This window comes from Cupressus sempervirens, chromosome 11 (genome assembly GCF_028749045.1).
Source record: "Cupressus sempervirens isolate cs-2001-9-10 chromosome 11, ASM2874904v1, whole genome shotgun sequence".
In the NCBI taxonomy this organism is placed as follows: domain Eukaryota; kingdom Viridiplantae; phylum Streptophyta; class Pinopsida; order Cupressales; family Cupressaceae; genus Cupressus; species Cupressus sempervirens.
Window position 1 is genome coordinate 107869477 of NC_143128.1, and position 15169 is coordinate 107884645.

A 15169-nucleotide genomic window follows, 5' to 3' on the forward strand; every position below is an offset into this window, starting at 1 on the left:
ATGTAAACAAGGAGGTAAATGTGGCAAGTAATAAATTTGAAAAAGATTTTTTTCTTCTTTCCTTAGAAAATATTTATGATTCACGAGTTTTAGATTCTGGGGCTTCATTTCATGCTACTCCCCATAGAGGTTATTTTCTTGAATATGTCCAAGGGGATTTTGGGCTAGTTTATTTAGGGGATAATGAACCCTATCAAATTGTTGGAATGGGAAAATTTTGTTAGCATGAATGCTGATGATAGTACATTGGAAGAGTATCGTAAGCATTGGAGAGCATTGATATGTTGTATTCATGACTTTGTTTGTCATTCATGTCAACATAGCAGTAAGTTTGTGAAGACTGGAAGAGTGGCAGAGACATATCTTAGTGGTATAGACAATGGTTTGATTGTTTGGTGATGCACCATGAAGAATATGTTCTAGTTTATGTCCTATTAATGTGGTCAAGTGCGCATGATGTAAGTCGAAGACATACAAAAGTTATGATTGATTTACAAAGAATAGTACACAAATAGAGTATTAGGAAAGAAGTTCCTGATGTTTGTTTTCTATCTTACATTTGACATGTAATGAAGAGATGTGTGGTTAGTTGGTTATAGATGATAGTTTATTGGTGACATCAGAAAGTGAGCAAGCCCTAGTGGTGTATGTGTGAAGTTTTGTATAGACTGTGAGCCAACATTGCTTTTATAAGTGGGAATTAGTTAATTATCTTATTATAATTAATTAGGAAAGCCTCAAGGTGGACTCAAGGAATTCTTTTGAAGATATGGTATAAAGAATAAATGTTTCCCTTATTTGCAATGTAATCAAGTGTGGAGATCATTATATGAAGTGAAAACTATGAAAAGAAGCAGAGTGCTTGGTAAATGCATGTAAGAAATCCAAGGGATTACTGGATGTGAGTTTTGTGATCTAGTTACAAGATCTAAAGAAATAGAAGTCTAGTTCATAGGATAGAGAAAGAGGAAGCACACATATTTCATATCTATTATTTTGCAAGGAATAATACAGAGATCATTTGGATAGTGGGTTCATTAGTCTTGCCCTGAAGTTGTTTGGACAATGGGTCCATCTATCTTCCACAACTCCTAACAAGGTTGACTCAACACCTAATAGGGTTGGAATCTCCTAACTAAGATTCAAAGTATCCTAATAGGGACTCATATTTACCAAATGTATTCATAGAATCTTAATAAGGTCCATCCTCTAACAAGGAACTTTTATATTAGTACATCATCTTATGGGTACCATCCCCAATAGGGTTTTCCCTTTGATCAAGGGTTTCCCTAGTTAACATATCTAGTGTTGTTGTGTATGAGTATCTTGTTATGGCTTTTGATTATATTGCTCATATGGTTAAGTTTGTTTAAGTTTGATAATTGTGTGGTGCAGGGCACCTAAGGCTCTTAGGCATTAATTCAAGGTGTTTAGTATATTAGAGTTGTTATGAATGAAGTTTGGTCCTTATTTGTAATGAAGACTGAATTGTAAGGTACAATGACACATTGGTGTGGTTATAAGCCAAGTGACCATTTGTAACCAAGGAGTCATTATTTATGCATTCTTGAGTATTTTACTATTTTTAGGATGTTTTAGGTGGATTTGAGTCATTAGGACAGGTTTGAATTGAAGGTGTGTAAAAAAAGTGCAAAGGTGCAAGAAAGTTGCAAAATGCAAAAAGTTGCTAAAGAGCAATTTTTGCAAATTTGTTGTCAAACTTAAAAAAAAGGAAGTTGTATGGTCTTCCAAACATCCAAATGGAAGTTATAACTATTGGAAGACACTTATTTAATGTATCCACATGGTGGGAAGGCCATGGCATGGACGGATGGACAACATTTAGTGAATAAAACTAAAAAATTCTGCAATTTTCTCTATTTTTTCAATTTTGTACAGCCTGTACGCACTTCTAGTGGTAAAAATCTTATATTTTTGGAAATAGGTTTGAGTCAGCATTCTAATTCAATTGGTTTGAAGTTTTTATCTATTTTGTGTTAAAAGATATACCTGTTTTAGCAGAGGTAGGTCTGAAATTGTTGCACATTGAGGGTTTCAACAAGATGGCCTCCTAACTTGAAAATGCACTATGGGATTTCAATTATGCTTTGTGGAATGAAATTTAGGAGAGGTGAATTGAATATGGTAGAGTTTTAGGGCTGTAGGAGTTGGGTACCTATTTTTACCAGCAAGCCCTAGGCTGAACATAGTCTTATGTCTAGTCTAGCTTTGAAGAAAAATGAAGGATCATGCTCCCAAGTTGATTGATTTGACCCAAGTGAAGGGTGTAGAAGGAAAAATAAAAGGTGTAGAAGATATCCAAGGGATTGAACCAAGTCTTTGAACCCATTTATTTATTCTTTCCTTGTAACCCAGCCTAAACTGGCCATTTAGGACTATGACACAAAGTGGGGTATAACTTGATGCTGGAGTAGAGTTGGTAATTGATCTTTTGAAATATTGTAGGAGTAGTTGAAGGGTGTTTGGTGATCTGAAAATATTGGATGGTTCTTTGTATTGTTTGGGAGTTTGACCATTGAAACTAGGAATTGTCCTAATAAAAGTCCTGGTAAAAATTTGTAATTTTTAGTGTTGGGTGTTGAGAAACTTCAAAGTGGGGGTTTTCTTATTGTTTTGAGTCAGTAAGAACCATTTCTATCATGGGTATGGAGTTCTAACCCAATTTAAGAAGTATTTTCCATTTTAGGCCTATTTGGTGTTAGGGAGTCCCTAATAGGTGTGATTGTCCCAAGTTGTTTGTGAACCCTAGGTTTGAGGGTTGGGCTTGTGAAGTGGAGTCCTATTTGAGGTAGATTCTACCTTTTTTAGAAGCCCATTGGGTCAGTCATTAACCTTGGAAGAAACCTAGGTTCTGTTTGGAGGTTGGAAGCAAGTTAAAGTGCTGATTGGAGTTGGAAGGGTAGTTGGAGCTTTTGCTGCATACTCTGCGTCAGAGTGGTATTAGAGCCACTAAGAGCCTGATTGGAGAGGAAAGATGCCAAATAATGAGGAAGGAGAGAGGGAGATACCTCACAGGATCACAAATGTGGAATTGGCTAAGTTGGTCAAAGAACAAATGGCAGAAAGTAGAGCAGTAAGGGAAGAAAATAGAAGCATGAAAAGAGAATTGGAAAAATTGAAGGGCAAGATGGCTAGAGGAGTCAAGGAAGACTCTGAAGGAGAAGAAGAAAGGACTGAAGTTAGAGAGCCTAGGCAGGTTAGAGATGAAATGCCTGCGGATCAAAGAGCCATGTTGGAGGCCCTAGAAAGGGTAGGAAGAAAGGATCAAAGATTAGACCTACCTATGTTCAGTGGTAAGTTGAATCCAGAAGAATGCATGGAGTGCTCTTGACAATCACTTTGAATGTGATAATGTGCCAAAAAACCAAAAGATAAAGGTGGCTAACTCTAAGATGAAAGGATCTGCCCTTTGTGGAATTTTCTTCAAAATGAGAGAATAGAGGAAGAGAAGGCACCCATAGCCACGTGGAAGAGAATGAAATCAGAGATCAAGAAATAATTTGTACCAGAGGACTATGAGGTCCTAATGCATCAAAAGTTGCAAAGTCTCAGGCAAAAGGACTTGGATGTAGGAGCATATACAAAGGAGTTTCATAAACTCACTCTAAGGGCTCAAGTTCCTGAAAGTGAAAAGAAAAAATTGGCAAGATACTTGAATGGACTCAAGTACTCCATCAAGGATGAACTAGTTTTGTTCAATCCTAAGACCGTCCACCAATGCTATCAAATGGATCTCAAGATTGAGGAGAAACTCAAGAGGAGAAGTGATTCCCATGGAAGAGGGAGAGGAGTAAGTAATAGAGGTGGATGAAGATTTGGGGGTAGAGGTTCATCTAATAAGTCTCAAGGTGAACCTAGCAGCAGTCAAGAGAAATCAGATGGAGAATTCAATGCTAGAGGAGGATTTAGAGGTAGGAGACCTAATGGGAGAGGAATATTTGGAGGAAGGACTCCAGGGGTATTCACTGGAAAGTGTTTTACCTGCAATCAAATAGGGCATAGATCCTCTAGGTGTCCAAAGAAAGGGGGCAACAATAGTCAAGAAGGAGATAGAAGAATCCACTTGGCTCAAGAAGAGGATGCACAAAGTGACCAAGGAGAAAGAGAGAATGCTAATCCAGAGTGAGGGGAATCTTTAATGTTCAATAGAACCCTGTTGAAGATAGTTGCAGAACAAGAACCTCCCCAAAGGAAGACCTTATTCAAGACCTTGTGCAAGGTAAAAGGTAAAGTGTGTAAGGTAATTGTTGATTCTGGTTCAAGTGATAATATTGCATCAATAGAGATGGTAAATAAGCTTGGATTGAAGAGGTGTCACCTCATCCCAACCCTTACAAAGTTTCGTGGTTAAGTAAGGAGCAACAAGTTGTGGTTAATGAACAAGTTAATGTTGAATTTCAAATTGGGGAGTACAAGGACCAAATTGTTTGTGATGTTGCAGATATGGGTGCATGGCATTTTTTGTTAGGTAGGCCATGGTAGTATGATGTCAATTCCAAGCATGACGGGAGGAATAATGTCTACATCATCACCAAAAATGGGAAGGAGTACACTATGACACTGTTGCTAGAAGATGGAAAGGAGATCCAACATGCATCTAGTGTGATGATAGTTGGGGAGAAGAAGTTTTTGAAGACTCTCAAGGTGAAGAACACCCCATTCTTTTCCATTTTATTAAAGCCAAGACAAGAAGATAAAAAGGAGGAAGGCAAATTAGGAATAAGGAATGTGGAACCCAAGGAAGTGAGGCAACTTTTGGATAGATACAAGGAAGTTATTTCTGACCCTGCTACTGATACCTTACCACCATTGAGAGAGATAAGTCATTGTATTGAATTTATTTCAGGTTCTACATTGCCTAATAAGCCTACCTATAGGTTGACACCAAAACAAAACAAGGAATTAGCAAGACAAGTTGAGGAGTTGCTTGCAAAAGGGTTCATAAGAAAGAGCATCAGCCCTTGTGCAGTCCCTGCTTTGTTGGCACCTAAAAAGGAGGGTACATAGAGGTTGTGTACAGACTCAAGAGCCATAAACAACATAACCATCAGATATAGGTTCTCAATGCCTAGGATGGAGGATTTGATGGATCACCTAGGAGGGGCAAGGTACTATTCCAAGATTGATTTGAAAAGCAGTTACCAACAAATTAGAATAAGGGAAGGAGATGAATGGAAAACTACCTTCAAAACTAATGAGGGACTTTATGAATGTATGCTGATTCCCTTTGGCCTTTCTAATGCCCCTAGTACATTCATGAGACTCATGAATGAAGTTTTGGAACCTTTCATCAATCATTTTGTTGTTGTTTATCTTGATGATATATTGATTTTTAGCAAATATAAAGAGGAACATCTAACACACTTGGAATTGGTTTTGAAGAAACTCAAGAAGAAGGAATTGAAGATAAATTTGAATAAATGTGTCTTCATGAAAGAAGAGTTCGTGTTCCTAGGTTTTGTCATCTCCAAGGGCAACCTCAAGATGGATCTAGAAAAGGTGGAAACAATCCTCAACTAGCCTACACCAAGTAATGCAAGTGAGGTAAAGAGCTTTCATGGTTTGGCAAGCTTTTATAGAAAGTTCATTAGAGGTTTCAGTAATGTGTGTGCCCTTATGATTGATACAATCAAGGGTGGAAAAAAATGTAAATTTGCATGGACAGGAGATGCTGATCAGTCCTTTGAGTACTTGAAGAAAAGGGTTGTAGAGGCACCCATCCTTACTCTACCTAATTTCAAGAAGGTATTTACTATTGAATGTGATGCAAGTAATAGGGCCATAGGAGGAGTCCTAAGTCAAGAAGGTAAACCAATAGCCTTCTTTATTGAAAAGTTAAATGAAGCAAAATAAAGATATTCTACATATGATTTAGAATTGTATGCTATGGTTCAGTCTCTAAGAAAATGGAGACATTATTTATTGCCCAAGGAGTTTATTGTCTATACAGATAACCATGCATTGAGTTTATTGAATAGATGAATAATAGGCATGTGAAATGGATAGAGTACCTTCAATCATATACCTTCACTATTAAGCATAAAAAAGGGGAGGAAAATAAGGTTGCTGATGCCCTTAGTAGAAGAAATTTTACCATTCAAGAAATGAGGTTGGAGAATGTGGGATTCCACTCCATAAAAGACATTTATGAAAGTGATGAAGACTTCAAAGAAGCTTATCAAGTTTGCAGTGATATGACAGGGCAGTACCACAATATTTATGTAGATTTCTCAAAACCTTTGGTTGTGAAGCATTTGAACATATATATTCTAAAAATAGAACCAAGATGGAAGATAAATCTAAAAAGTGTATATTTCTTGGATATGGCATTGATGAATTTGGCTATAGGCTTTGGAATTTTTAAAATATTAAAATTGTAAGAAGAAGGGATGACACATTCAATGAGAAAGTGTTGTACAAAGATGATACTCAAAAGGATGATGTTCTAATAGTCCCTCATGGTTTGTAACAACTACAACAATAAATACTACATACCATAGTGAATGTTAGATAGTCAACAAGGCTAAGGAGACCTCTAATAATATTTACTCCCTCTTCAAATTCTATTTTATTGATAGATGTTGGTGAGCCTAAATGTTATGATGAAGCTGTACACATGGATACAAATATTTAGTGGGAGTCTACAATAAGAAAAAAAATGGACTCCTTGAAAAAAAATTAGACTTGGAATTTATGTAAGATACATTTAGGTAAAAGAGCTTTATGTAATAAATAGGTTTACAGATTGAAAGAAGAGGATGGAGGCACTAGTAAATGTGGACCTATTTTTTGATGAGCATTGGTCAAAAGTTCAATGCTCAAAGGTCAAAAAATATCGGTGCTATAATTTCATCAAAATTTTGATGTAATCCATAGCTATCAAAATTTTAACAAACCACTCTGTCAAAAATTATTCCAATCTATGTCACAGGGAAATGTCATAAAACTAGTACAAAATGTCAAAAGTTTGATAATTTTGCAATTATTATTGATGACTATTCTGGTCAAAAGATCAATGTTTACAAAATTGTTTTCAATGAGTTTGTCATGCTCTTGATGATAGGCCATGTCAAAATATTGATGACAATTAGATTTTTATAGAGAAGTTTGTCATACCATTGATGGTAGGTGTCATCGAAATATTGACTAATAGGCATCAAAATTGCTAGGATAACAAAAGTTTTTTTAAAAATCAAATCAAATAGTTTCATTGTATCAAGCTAATAATAATCAAAATGAGTTCTGACCCGTGGTTCCTATTGAGATGACAATCATATTATTGTTACATATGTTATTGTCATATCATAGTCATCAATAGTATTGTTTGGTTAAGGAAATTAACATATGTATATTGTGCCTTTTTTCACCTAGAATAGTGAAGATGAACATATAATACTACAGTAATGAAGCTAAACTATGCCTTTTTGTGCTTCATTGTTGATCACTAATTAATACCTCTATTTTCTTTATTATCAATACTCCACAAACCCTTTGATCATGAGGTCTGGCTTCTATCTATCTCTGAGTCCATTTCCACTCCTTTACTTGTGTTCATCTTGTTTAATCTCTCTTCTATCAACCTCAACACAACTTGATCTCTTTTGTTCAACCTTTTGGCTTAGCCTCTCTCCTCATTGATCTATTCCCTTTCATCATTCACATCCAATTCTTTTATCATCAAGCAATACATAATTATTTTTTACTACAATGTTTTTTTATGAGGTTAATCAGGATTTCAATGTAACATCTAGATGAATGAATTATAATTCTCTACAGATGCCCAAAAGAGGAACCAAAAGGAATTACCTCTACATTGTTGGAATATCAAATAGTACAAAACTTTTAAACTTATCTACTTATATAAAAAAAGAGCATTCACAAGCATATTCACATTGACTATTTGTTAAAAAGGTTTAACAAAGGTTGAACACAAGTAAAAATAAATGAGTGTTTATGACAGTCTATTGTCAAAAAGAGTGAAATATTTATGAGTAATTAAATTATTATCTAGCCAAGTGTTCTACTAAAGAATGTCTTTTTGAATAAGTAGATGTTTCTATTAGGATTCAATTGTTCAAATTATAAGTCAAATTTGTTGACCCAAATTTCATAAATAAAAGTTCAAATGAACCACATGAGTTCATATTTGATAAGAAGGAATTGTCCACTATAGTAGTCTTGATTTGAGTGACATCATTCACCCCCAACGTATCAATTAGATGTAGTATCAATTATATTTTGTCCAAAAATTGTCCAAAACTATTGTCTTTCCTTATGCTGATATGATCTTCATGCAATCATCAAAATTTGCCTTCAGAATATCCATACCTTTGGTCTATTTTTCCTTGGTAGACTTAGCTGAGGTGAGAATTTCACATAAAACATATGATGCAACCTCAACTACATTAATGTCTAAATGCATAAAGTTAGAATATATGTCCTTGGCCTTGACACATTCCTCTAACTATTTCTCAACAAAAGATATTTTTAGAGCAATAGATTCTCTAAAATTAGATGTCCTCTTCAAAATATGCTCTTTCTGAAGTTCTAGTTTCCTGATGTCACTATGAATACTGGCAACTTGTGATTCAAAATCATTTATTTTACAAGATGGATGCTAGATCTAGCTAGATAAAGCTTCTAGCTCACTCATCTTTGTCTCTATCTGATTCTCAATGTCTTGAGTCAACTTGAATGATAGGGTACACTTAATGTACAAAGTTTTCCCTTCTTGTTGGCATTTCCAAAGTTCTTTTATACAAGTATCAAGATTAACTAAGTCATTCTTGATATTTTGACAGATGGTGCTAAACAAGTTAGCATCATGGGAAATTTGTGCCTTTGCCTTTGCAACATTCAAAAAATTTGTAAACTCTTCATCAAATGATTTTAACATTGGTTGTGCTCTCTATTTAGGATTTTTTTTAGTGTGCTAAACTACCAATGTACTATGTAGTATGTCTATCACTTCCATTAATGCTCTTTGTAAACTCTTTACTTTCCCATTCTTCTCAATAAGCTTGGTCAAGGATGAGATCAAAATGGTTTGATCATCATCATCAGTAGCTAAACTAGCAATAGAGAGTGAAGTGGATGAACTAGATTATTTAGCATCATCTTCCCTTTGATTCTTTGCTTCCTCTTTTGTTCTTCTTTCTTTTCCTTTTCTTCTCTTTCTCTCTTCTCTTCTGATCTTTTCTTTTCATCTTCCTCAGTTTTCTTCTTCTTCTTTTCTTCTACAATTCTTCTCTTTCTTATACAATTCTTCTCTTTTCTTCCTCAAGAAATTTCTACTTGGCTTCCTTTATTTTCTTCTTTTCTTCTTCTAGTAGCCTTTTCTCTTCCTCAATCTGTCTCAACTTATCCTTAATATCCTTGATATCTGGTTCATTTGGTTTGAAACCACCAAACAGATTGGTATCATCAATATTAATGGTAACATTTTTTTGATGAATCTACATAGTGTCACCAGCTACTAACACTTCTAAGGTTCTAGGAGCTAGAGGAGATGCTACCTCTATCAACATTTGATTGATTGTTGCTATAGTCTCACTTTTTAACTTATCATTTTTACCAATCATAAATAGAAATGGTTTCAATTTATTTCTCTAGTATGGTGTGAGGTTATTCAACAACCTTTTAACTTCTTCTTCATCATTAGTCTTGCAAATGGTTCTAAGCATAGACTTCTGATGTTCAAGGTCTTCTTCCCTTGTAGGAGCCTTCTTCTAGATGAGTCTCTCATAGAATTTCTAGTTAATGATGCTCTCAAGGTCCTTTAGTTTCATATTGTAAGCCGCAATATATCTCACAGTAGATATATCAATCTAGTCCTTCTCAAAATTATTGTTCATCTAAACAAAATCACCTTCATTTGCAATAACTATATTGATCTTCTCTATCTTTGGCTTCCAAGGTTGTTGATCTTTGCCTGCTGCTTGCTTAGGTGGATTCACCTTTTCTACTTGCTTAGCTTCTTGTTCCTCATCTTCTTCATCATTGGAATCAATTTTCAACAATGTTTTTTGTCTTTTACTTGGTTTAGTGACCTATTTTTTGACTCTTTTTGTCGTAGTAGACACTGCTTCCATCTCTCAAACTTTCTTTTAGGTTCACTGGGCTAAACATCAGACACTGCCACATATGGAATGCTCTGTTCCAAAGATGTCTTAGCAATAGATACTAAAAAAGGTTGTATGTTTAGTATACCTTGCTTCATTATCTATCTTACAATCTTAGATTCACTCTCTATCATTCCAACCTCTGATAGTGCCTTCTTCATTATAGACTCAACCTTCTTATGTGATGCCTTCTCTAAGGTTGCTTGATGAGTTGTCTGTGTGATCTCATCATATGTTCCAAATCTATACTTTACTTTATCTCTATCTAAATTCAACAACAAATCAATATAACCAATTGCTACATCATCATTCAATTCATAACTCAAGAGATCTAGAAATTTCTCTTGAAGTTCCATTGCTTGAATATATGTATGATCTGTATCAACCAAAATACAAATATCTTTGTTGAATCTATCCACAATTGTAGGTGTAATTCTAAATATTTTTTTCATTTCATTATGAAATGTTCTCATTATTAGGTTGCCACTGTCCACTATCTTGTCTGCAGGATGCCTTCTACATACCTCTGTAATCTTCTCCACTATGCATCTGTTACTACTCATTATTTCTATGACTGATAAGTAAGGAAATATTTTAAGTACATAATAGAATATGTGATTGATCAATGAATAGAATCTAAACACACCATTCTTTGTTCTCTTGACCTTTTCTAGGTTTTCTAGGAGTTGCATTCTCAGTATTTCACTAAGATTTACTTGTTTTTTTTTTATACATATCCTATATGCTGCATAAATGAATCCTACTAAAAGTTTATCAATATTTTAACTTGCACAAATAGAATAAGAAATAATTCTACTTAGAAACATCACATCATCTTGCTTGATGGTGCTGATCACCATAGCCTTACCATTATACATTGCTTTAGTATAACTTTCAACTTTCTTCTTGACCATATTCTTAGCTATAGGTACATTGCCCTGTTTACTAAGACCAGTTACCTCATGAATAAGGTTGGCAAAAATGTCAACTACATTGTCTTGCATCCATAATTTACCATCATGTATCCTACTCGATATAATTTGTGTCTACTCATCTGTGTCTAATTCATGGTAGAAGTGATACTTAAACAAGTCTAATTCCCTTAGGTGTTCAAATCTGGGCTTCATAGTCATGCCATGGTTGAAAACCAATTCCATATCTTTGTTCATGAATTCACTACCAATTGACTCAAACTTTCTATTCAATTAACTTCCTACATATTCAAGGTAAACTATGTTGTTCAAAGTGATAAACAATACTGAATCTGGGTTTCCTTTACTAGGTTTTACAAAAATAATCTTTAACTTAGGTCTATCCTCATTCTCAACACTATGTACTAACCACATATCCATGATTCGATCAATTATGAACTTTTATAGAAAAAATTTGTAGAAAAACAATAAAATAGCTCTTTCCAAAAATAGGGTTTCTTTAAAATCTCTCCGACAAGTCACTTCTGAATACTCTTCACTTTGGATGTGTTCACAATGAAGTGAAAATCAATTATGTACTCCATTTATTCCATCAATAAGAACTTGCATTAATTTCATACTTTACAAATATAAAAAAGTTGTCAATTATGTTCTATAATCAAATAATTTCTCAAGATCATCTATCCAATCTTTAGATGTGACCTGAGGTTTACTATAGCCTCCTTCCATCATGACAAAACTCTACTAGAATTTGCATCACGAAATTCTCTAAAAAAACATAGTTTTCATATTCTACTATAGAATCAACCTTTACTATAATACTAGTAAATCTGAATTCCTTTGTAACTTGTTTTGATGAGCTCCAAATTTCAGGTGAGCTTAGGTACCATCTAAACATAACTAGATACACCTTTTTCCAAGTTCACTGCCTCTAATTTGGCTTTTGACTGAAGTTCTCAAATTCTGATGCTATGAACAAGCTTAATTCAACTTAATTGAATCAAACTCAACAACTAACTTTGATCTTCCTATCTCATCATCATCTAACTTTTCCTTTGAGATATCTACTCCTTTCAAAAATGGTTCATTAAGTTCTTCTCGAAGTTCACTAACAAATTTTCAGTGTTCCTCATTGTCTCTATTAGTTCTGAAGTTCCTCTCCTAGTTCCTTCTATCATTTTTGATGTTCTTTCCACCATTCCTTTTGTTCCTAAAGTTTCTTCCATTATTTCTTCTATCTCTGAAGTTTTTGTCCATTCTACAGTACTTCGCTATGTGTCTGAAGTTGTTGCATAACTAACATACAGGTGCTTTACTTGTAGGATTTTGCTAATCATCAAGTGCATGGAAATTTTGAGCAATGTGTCCTACGTTGTTTCACTTATAACACATGATATATCTTTAGTCTTCATAAGATCTTCTTTTTCTTGATGTCCTTTCATTAAATTTCTTCTATCAGTAGGGTTAGTATTTCTAGACATTCTACTATTTCTTTTATCATTATCATACTTAGGTTTTCTAAAGTCAATTACATTATGACCCATACCATAACAATTATGACAATAAAAGTCCTTAACATGATTGAATGACTTATTAGTACAATCTCTTTTCATATGACCTATTTCATTACATAAAAAACACTTACCTCTAAATTCATACTTGGTTTCCTTAGGAGTCTCCACTTGCTTAGGTTCAGCCAAGATTTCAACTTCCTTGTCTTGCTCAACTTCTTTAAGTTTCTCATAAGACTTATTGGATTCAATCTTATAATTAGATGTCTTTTTCTTTTGGATCCAATCTAATCTTAGGTTTCTTTGCAGACATGTTAATTAGATAACCAAGACTAGTCTTATCATAAGTAGGTCTTTGTATTGACATAGAATCATTAAGCTTTTCTTTGATAGAATAAAGCTTCTCAAGCTGCTGTTTGCAGTGTGTTAATTCACCTTTCACAATAGTATTTTACTTATGGAGTTCTTCATGATCTTCTTTCAATGTTTCAAACTTAGATGTTTTCTTTGCCAGACTTGCTCTTAGATATACATTTTTGGTCTTCAAATTAGATTCAGCTTTGCTAGGATCATTTCTCAAAGTCAACTTTAGATTTTTAATCTTCAATTCATGCTTCAAGATCTTGTACTCTATTTTCAATTTTGAATAGCCATCATCACTAGTTCCAGATTTAGTAGATTTAGACTTGGATTTGAGGTGTTCAATCTTTTCCTTTAATTGACCAAGGTATACTTTGGAGTCTTCATATTTTTCTTTTAGCTTATCTCTTTCTTTAGTAAGGAGATCAATTTTTAAAAGAGCTTCTTCAAGGTTCTTCATTAACTGTTCCATATACATAGGGAACTTTAGTCGTGAACTAGATATTATTACTTAATTTAAACCATGCATAACAAAGTAATAAAGTAATGTTCAACAATAATAGTAACAATGCACAAATATATCTCTTAACACCATATTTTGTTAACTAGGGAAACCCTAGCAAAGGGAAAACCCTAGTGGGGATGATACCCAGTATATAATATACTGATATATAAGTTCCATGTTAGAGGATGGACCCTATTAGGAGTCAATGAGAAAATTCAGTATAAGGATTCCTTGTTAGAATACATTCAATCTTTATTAGAAGATTCCATCCCTATTAGGAGTTGTGGTATAACGTATGCAAGAAAAGCCCACTTCCCAGACATGCAATTTACTATTATCTTTCTTCCTTGACTAATCTTTGATCTTCAACTCAATCTCAGATCATTAGATACTTTATATAAAACTTCATATATATCACTTTCACAAAATTTTCTCATCACAATTCACAATTCACAATTACACAATCTTACAAGATAGAACACTTCTTATCGCAAAATGTCCTTTGCATAAATACCATGCCTTTACAAAAATTGCTGCTGGGTTGACTAAGACCATAATTCACTTTTCCAAGTTAGAGTAATCATCTAGGATGTCAGCCCTAATTTGACAAGTAATTATTTTGTAAAGAAAACAATTCTTTCCTTCAATTCCACTATCTTGTTTGGCTTCAAACATAATTATCTCTATTCCATTTAGTTTGTACTAACATCTAAGGTTATACATGTCATCACCAACATGCATACTATCTCCATGTAACTTTGCTAGTCATAATATGATGTCAGCAACAAGTTATAAACAAAAAAATACACTGAGCTATAAACCAAATTCTATACTTAGACAATTTTTAGACTACAAAACACTAAGTATCTTTATTTTTGAGGTTTCTTGTGAACATGTACATCATGTGTTTCCATAAATGACAACAATTACATATCACTATTAGCCAATTGTTAGTAGGAGAATATGAAGAAAGGAGGAAATCTTATAATCTACAATAGAAAGTATGTAATTAAACATTACTATTATTGTTCAACATCAATTACTATGCACAGACATCAGAAATCAGCATTTTCTAGATTTTCCTTACTTTGAGGTTAGTATTTTTCAACAAGAGGGCTCCATAGAGATTGAATTCTTCAATGGCTAACAATGGATCTCCTTGATGAATTGGATCTTGAATGCTTGAATGCTTGAATTTTTGAATGCTTGAAAAGAGGATCATCCAATATGTCTTAGATTGATATCTCTTAGGGGAGAAAATGAGAGAGAGGAAGACTTCCTTATATAGTGATCTAGGGCAAAAAATTCTAGACAAGCCGACATTGGAGAACTAAATACCAGTTAACCTTAACCCCTAGAAATGGACCTAGATTAAATGAAATTTAAGAGTTTTCCATTAGAAAATCTTTAAAATAGCCTACCTGGAAGTGAGAAAATGAAACTTTTCAAAGCCTGATATGTTGAAAAACTTTGGAACTTGAGATTTGGACGTGGGGTTAAGGTCAAGCTTAACATTGAACCATTAGGTTGTCATTGACCTAGAAAGTCAAAGTCTAAGAGAAATTTGTTAGAAAGAGGCTAGAAATAGGACGAGAGAAGAAAAACATGGGGGAAATAGCCAAATCCATGCAAAGATCTATTCAAGGCAGTTGACATGACTAAGGACCACTTACTCAAATGGCTAATGACTCTTATCATGGAAGTGTTTCCATTTTAAGA